Source organism: Physeter macrocephalus, chromosome 8 (assembly GCF_002837175.3).
Source record: "Physeter macrocephalus isolate SW-GA chromosome 8, ASM283717v5, whole genome shotgun sequence".
Classification (NCBI taxonomy): domain Eukaryota; kingdom Metazoa; phylum Chordata; class Mammalia; order Artiodactyla; family Physeteridae; genus Physeter; species Physeter macrocephalus.
In genome coordinates, this window is record NC_041221.1 from 148382997 (window position 1) to 148389626 (window position 6630).

Genomic DNA, 6630 nt, shown 5'->3' on the forward strand with positions numbered 1-6630 from the left:
GCGAACCCGCGTCCCCTGCATCGGCAGGCGGACTCTCAACCACTGCACCACCAGGGAAGCCCGAGCAGCCCATTTTACACGTGAGGAAATCGAACCTCAAAGGGTTAACACACTCATCCAGAGCTGGAGGGGAGTCCTAGTCCCCAGAAGGCCAGACCAGCACTCTGCCGCCCACCAACACTGATGACTCAGTGTGGACGGGTCCATCCACACCCACAGATAGTGAGCTAATTTAGCCAGAGGAGGAGAGAGCTGGGTGCCCTTGCCTCAGTTCCACAGAAACACCTGCCTGACAGAGTGGGAGGTTACCTATATCACCATGATGTGCTTTTCATTAAAGCCGGGCTCCCTCACAGGTAGTCTTTGAAATGTCAATTTTAATTAAAACCCTAATCCTCATAAACACACCGCAGATTAAACCCAGCCAGAGCAGCTTCCTCCTGGGTGAACTTCTCACGCTTCAGTAGACAAGCTTGTCTCCACTAAGAGGGCTTGTTTGGGAACATCCAGTCCATCAGGCAGCTTCACTCAGAGAAGGGTCTTGGCCACGATCCACAACATCACTGACTCCAGGCTTCCAAAAACACAGCCCAGAGTGGAGACACATGGATGCCAGTCCCACATCAGTGGCTGATATGGAGCTGATGCTCAGTCAAATAGAATCAGAGCACCGTCAGCCTTTGAAGGGGCTCTGGAGATCATCTGGCCCTTCTCATTTCACAGATGGGGAAACTGAATCCTAGAGAGAGAAGTGGACAGAGTCCTGTTTGTGGCAGGAACCCTACCTCCTAGCTCCGTACCCTCCCCACTCATGACCTGGCGTTTGCCGACTGGTAGCTGTGCCAAACCTTGACCAAATCCATTTCCTTCTGAGCTTCAAGTTCCTTATCTATAAAATTGAAGGGGCTGGACTAGCAGCCATCTCAACCTTGGCTGCACATTAGAATCACCTAGGGAGGTTTTAAAAAAACCCAGTTTCTAGCTCACCTGAGACCAATTCATCAGAGCCTCTGGCATGGGACTTGGACATGAGTGGTTTATAAAACTCTTCAGGTGATTCCAATGTGTGTCCAGGATTGAGAACCAGTAGACTAGATAATCACTGTCTCTCTTTTGCTCTAAGAGTTTACAAGTTTAGAGTTCCTCAGCCTGCAATCCTCTGTGCCTCACACACTCCCATGCTTCCTCCCCACACCTACCCCACAATCGATTTGAGCAATTTCTTCTCATACCTCAAGTCCCAGCTTAAATATGCCTTCATTAGGTGGAGTGAGGGCAGTATCACCTGAGTTCTCCCTCTCTCATAGTCTGAACCATACTTCACAGTAATTATATTTTATGGCCTATCTTCCCCATAAGCTGAGCCACAGCAGATACTAAGCGTAGTGTACAGACTCTAAGATTGTCCCTAATCATCCTCATCTCCTAAACTCACACCACCCGCTTGAGTCTGGGCAGAACCTGTGACTTGCTTCTAACCCATACAATATGGCAAAGGTGATAGGATATCAATTCTATCACATAAAGTTATATAAAACTGTCATGTTTGTCATGCTTGGAAACTCCCTCTCTTGCTGGCTTTGATGAACCAAGTGGCTATGTTGGGGAGGGCCACATGGCAGGGCACTGAGGGTGACTTCCAGCCAACAACTAGCTAGGAACTATGGCTCTATGCCTTAGTCTGCAAGGACCTGAGCCCAGCTAACAACTACATGAGCTTGGAAGTGGATTCTTTCCCAGTCACATCTTCAGATGAGATCCCAGCCCTGGCTGACATCTTGATTGCAACCTTATAGATGACCCAGCTCACCTATGCCCAGATTCCTGACCCCCAGAAACTCTGAGATCACAAAATGTCTTTTATTTTAAGCTGCTAAATTTGTGTTTTATTTTAAGCTGCTAAATTGTTACATGGCAATAGAAAATGTATACACTGAGCCTATCTTGTCCAACTGCTATACCCTTTGCATCTAGCACAGTGCTTGGTACATTGTAGGTACTTACAAATGTTTGGCTAATTAATTAATTAATCAGAATAATGGCATTAAGTCCTTTGAATCCAACATTGGCCCAACCGTTTTTCCTTTCTTCCTCCTAGTGACAAGCTAATAGCTCAAAATTTAATGTCAGTGCATCAAACAAGGACTGTACTCTCAAACCTTTCACTCTTAGGCAGGAAAGTGGGAAGCACACACTGTTATTATGATGATAACCGTGATCCAGCCTTAATGAAATCAACATGTGGTTAAATAACTGTTTGCTGAGTGTAAATTGTTATTGTTATTGATGGACCATTTCATTTACCTGATAAATGCAGTGCAGCTCTCCAGGCAAGGGAGCAATCATGGCTTTATGGATCCATAATCATTCCAAAGACGCACAGGATGCCATTGGCCGCTATGGGTTGGCCTTTGGACAACCCTGGCCCTCAAGTTACAGCCACGTGGGAACTCTCCCCACACAGCCCCGGCTTTTAGGCCTGTTCAGGTCAGTCACTCCAGGCAAACTGCCAGAAGGCCCAGTTCTGCCTGGGCATTTACGGCCGGTTTTTGTGGTCTGAACAGCAACAGAAACTTCCAAGAGTGAAAAAGCAAAGAGCACAGCCATTTCCCCCGCTAAGGCTACTGCCAATCTAATGCTGCTCTGCCCAGTCTCCGCAGGGCTTTGACCGGACTCTGCAGGCTCAGGTACGGCTCTGTGGGGTTATCAGACTTCCCAAGGTCACTTGGGGAATCACCGATAGAGAGTGAGACAGCGTCACCAGGTGAGGCCTCACTGGCCTCTGCTTGATTTGAGTGGCTTATCAGGAACACTGCTGGCTGGCACTCGGATAAAATTCCAGTAAAGTGAATGTAACTAGGTCTTGAGAATTAGCTCAGGTACTCCATGGAGATGGCTGAAAGCACGTTGCAGGTCCCCAGGGAAAGGGTAGGGGGACTTTCTTAGAGAAGATTTTGGCTGACGCTGGGGAGACAGTGAGTGGTCGGAGGTCCTGGGCAGCGAGGGCTGTCTGGGCCTCTTTCCTCACCCTCGCTCTGCTGCGTAGTCTCTCTCTTTCTTCCTGAGTGTCGATTTCCTCACCTGCTTCTGATTATGTCTCAGGCTGGTCCTTGCTCCCACCAACCACCCACCCAAAGCTCACTGCCCAAAGGCCCTGGATACAAGTGACTTGCTCCTTCCTCCCAACGACTGGGCTTGCTGAAGGAGCCCTCCAGCGGGAACAGGGCCCACTCGCAACCACGATAATAGCATTAACAGGAGTTCTCATTTTATGACCACTTAGCGTGCGTGATGTGATCGGCCCTTATGCACGTGATCTCACTTCATACAACAGTCAGTGAGAATGGCTCATTCGTTTTACAGACGAGGAAACTGGGCTTTAAAAAGAGGTCTCGGGCTTCCCTGGTGGCGCAGTGGTTGAGAGTCCGCCTGCCGATGCAGGGGACACGGGTTCGTGCCCCGGTTCGGGAAGATCCCACGTGCCGCGGAGCGGCTGGGCCCATGAGCCATGGCCGCTGAGCCTGCGCGTCCGGAGCCTGTGCTCTGCAACGGGCGAGGCCACGGCAGTGAGAGGCCCGCGTACCGCAAAAAAAAAAAAAAAAAAAAAAAAAAACTAATGATGGACAAACACTGTGACCGTAAAAAAAAAGGTCTCAAACTTTGCTCCATGTCACACAACAGACAAAGGACATTATGTGTCTCTGTATGGCTGACATCTAACTTAAAACTCCCCAATTCTCCTGTGTCCTCACCTCACCTAAATAAGGCTGGTTCCCCAAGATCAGGGTGTAGGTTCTAGAAAAGCAAAAGAATGAAGACTGGGAAGGCAATTGCCTGCTTTTATATTTAAACTGCCTTGCTGTGGTGACGCTCACAGGTACAGAAAGCAAAGAGGAAAAAGCAAGTCCTTTTGCTCTTCTCCAGGCCGGCTATCTCCTTCTCATGCCCCCCTGTTGGCAGCTTCTAAGAGGAACTGAGCTGGTGGTGAGGAAAGTGGCTTGCAAGGTCCCAGCCTTAACATCACAAAGCAGAGATGAGAATTTTGGTTTAAAGCACGGAGACAATAGCTTAATAGTCAGAACAGATGGGATCACCAAAAGGTCAAGGTAGTGGTTACCTTAAGGAAGGAAGAAGGGGTTGTGCCTGGGAAGAGCCATTCAGGGATGCAGGAGAGCCTCTTTCTAGGGTGCAGGCAATAGTTTATTTCTTAATGGGGCTGGCGGTTACATGGGTGTTCTGTTTATAACCACCCACCATGCTTTTTATACCTACGTTCTTGTACTTTGCTGTGGGTGTGTTATTTTTCACCACGAAAAGTGCTATAGAATATTTTTTTATGGATAGTTCAAGGAGGAGAAGAGTGTTGCTGGAGGTTGACAGGTCAGAGCACACCTCCCTGAGGAGGGGATATTTGAGCCCAGCTTGAAAAATCAGAGGGACAGGTCATGCCCAGAGCCGTGAACAGCTTTCTAGGCAGAGGGCAATGGGGCACCCTGTATCTTATGAGTGCAAGCCTGGTGGCCGTGTGCAGGGTGGCCTGGAGGAATGGGAGAGCTCAGAGGAAGGGAGGCAGCAAGAAGCAGGCTGATGTGGAAATTGTGGGCAGCAAGCAGAGGTGAGCCTGGTTTTAGGGGTGACCCAGGGGCCCAGGCGCAGATGAGGCAAAGCACCCAGAGACAGAGCAGCCCCCTACCTGTTGGAGAACCGAGGAGATGCACCTTGCCGCTCACAACATACACTTCCTCAGTCCCAGCCTCCTGGGAAATGTCTCTAAGTGCTGAGAGGTGATCCTGGAACAAAGACGCCAGCAGATGGACTGGCTCCAGAGAGAGTCCCTGAGGTTTCTGAACCAATTCCAGTCTGCATCCTTGGAGCTGGCAGAGGCTTCCAGAAAGAACAGCAAGATCTGGTCTCACACTGTCTGGTTTCCCTCTTTCCTTCCTAATTTCCTTCCTCCAGCCTTTCCTTTCTTACTGATTCCTTACTCTTCCATCCTCCCTCTCTCCCTCCCTCTCACACATTAACTAAACACACAATCATATATACCACCCATATATATAAATATACACACCCACCTGTCTACCTCCTACACACATTATTCATATCCACTCCCCCCTGCTCTGACACACACAAACTGAAAGACACATAACATATGCAGGTTCATTCATACACATCTCAGATATATTCTTATGCCTGCAGAGCACTTTATTTTTATTTTTTTTTAACATCTTTATTGGAGTATAATTGCTTTACATCGTTGTGTTAGTTTCTGCCGTACAACAAAGTGAACCCGCTATACATATACATACATCCCCATATCTCCTCCCTCTTATGTCTCCCTCCTATCCTCCCTATCCCACCCCTCTAGGTGGTCACAAAGCACCGAGCTGATCTCCCTGTGCTATGCGGCTGCTTCCCACTAGCTATCTATTTTACATTTGGTAGTGTATATATGTCCATGCCACTATCTCACTTCGTCACAGCTTACCCTTCCCCCTCCCCATATCCTCAAGTCCATGCTCTAGTAGGTCTGTGTCTTTATTCCCGTCTTACCCCTAGGTTCTTCATGACCTTTTTTTTTTTTTTTCTTAGATTCCATATATATGTGTTAGCATACAGTATTTGTTTTTCTCCTTCTGACTTACTTCACTCTGTATGACAGACTCCAGGTCCATCCACCTCACTACAAATAACTCAATTTTGTTTCTTTTTATGGCTGAGTAATATTCCATTGTATATATGTGCCACATCTTCTTTATCCATTCATCTGTTGATGGACACTTAGGTTGCTTCCATGTCCTGGCTATTGTAAATAGAGCTGCAATGAACATTTTGGTACATGACTCTTTTTGAATTATGGTTTTCATTTTCACTCCTCAATAGATTTTATGTATTTCTCATATGCTTCTTCACTCATTAGTTCATCTAGGTCTGAAGGGTTACTGAGTGTTATCTTGATCAGCCAACCATCTTCATAACAAGATTTGTTGACAAGTCCTGGATTTTCTGCTAGAGCTTCATTAATTTCAGTTACTTCTCCTGATAGAGGAGAATAGAGTTCACTATCAGCTTTCACACTTTCCAAAGCACCAAATTCCGCTTGTTTGTTCAATTTTGTCCCAACTTCAGGCAGACTACAGTAAACAACATCTCCCAAAGCTTCCTGTGCAAAATTGCTGATTCCCACTGTTCCAACACCGTTTTCTGTTGTTAATCATTCATGTTTGTCTGTGAATTTATGACCCGACAGCAGAGCCAGTCCGGTGTGCTGCGCCCTGATGGCGCGCGCCCGCAGTCTCCAGGGCTGCGGCGGGCAGGGCGCGTTGGGCGCAGAGATGGCATGCAGGCTGCAGACTGCGGCCCGCATGCTCCGTGCCACTCTCAGAGCCATGTTCGCAGGGGTGCAGAGGGTCTCCGTGCAGCATCTCCATTGTGGTACATGACTCTTTTTGAATTATGGTTTTCTCAGGGTATATGCCCAGTAGTGGGATTGCTGGGTCATATGGTAGTTCTATTTTTAGTTTTTTAAGGAACCTCCATACTGTTCTCTATAGTGGCTGTATCAGTTTACATTCCCACCAACAGTGCAAGAGGGTTCCCTTTTCTCCACGCCCTCTCCAGCATTTATTG

At 47.7% G+C, this 6630-nt stretch overlaps 1 pseudogene; it reads right to left on the reverse strand.

The window, feature by feature from the left end:
* Positions 1–5869: 5869 nt before the first annotated feature.
* On the reverse strand, positions 5870–6418 carry LOC102981799 (glycine cleavage system H protein, mitochondrial-like; annotated as a pseudogene).
* Between the last annotated feature and the right edge of the window lie 212 nt (positions 6419–6630).